We start from the raw sequence: 445 nt of genomic DNA on the forward strand, positions 1-445 counted from the left end.
CTTGAACTCCTGTACGCATTGAGGATTCACATGGTCAGCAAGCAAATATCGATTTGTGTTTCAACAGTGTTTCTACCAAAGGAAGAAATTACGTCATGGTGCCAAGGAAGAGGATCATCAAAACCAAGAGCATCACCACTGTTCGCGGCCATAGACGGGCAGACGTGCCACAACACAAGGAGGCCCTGGGGACCAAGCTTCTGTGTTACCACATGTAACACCTCCATGGGTAGAAGCTGGGTCCATGCCCGCTGGATCCCTGTCACACAGTCGCCAAGGTCCTAGAGCCAGCGCCAGAAGTCACCATTGAAACAATGAGCACCCTCCCTGTGATGCAGCCATGTGCCAGAAGAAACACAAGCAGGAGATGGTCACAGCTGACTTCAACGAAGAGTAGGAGCAGGATATAGTCAACTGGCTCCAGCAGATCTGCATCCTGAACAAG

This window comes from Thalassophryne amazonica, chromosome 11, assembly GCF_902500255.1.
Source record: "Thalassophryne amazonica chromosome 11, fThaAma1.1, whole genome shotgun sequence".
NCBI classification, from domain to species: Eukaryota; Metazoa; Chordata; class Actinopteri; order Batrachoidiformes; family Batrachoididae; genus Thalassophryne; species Thalassophryne amazonica.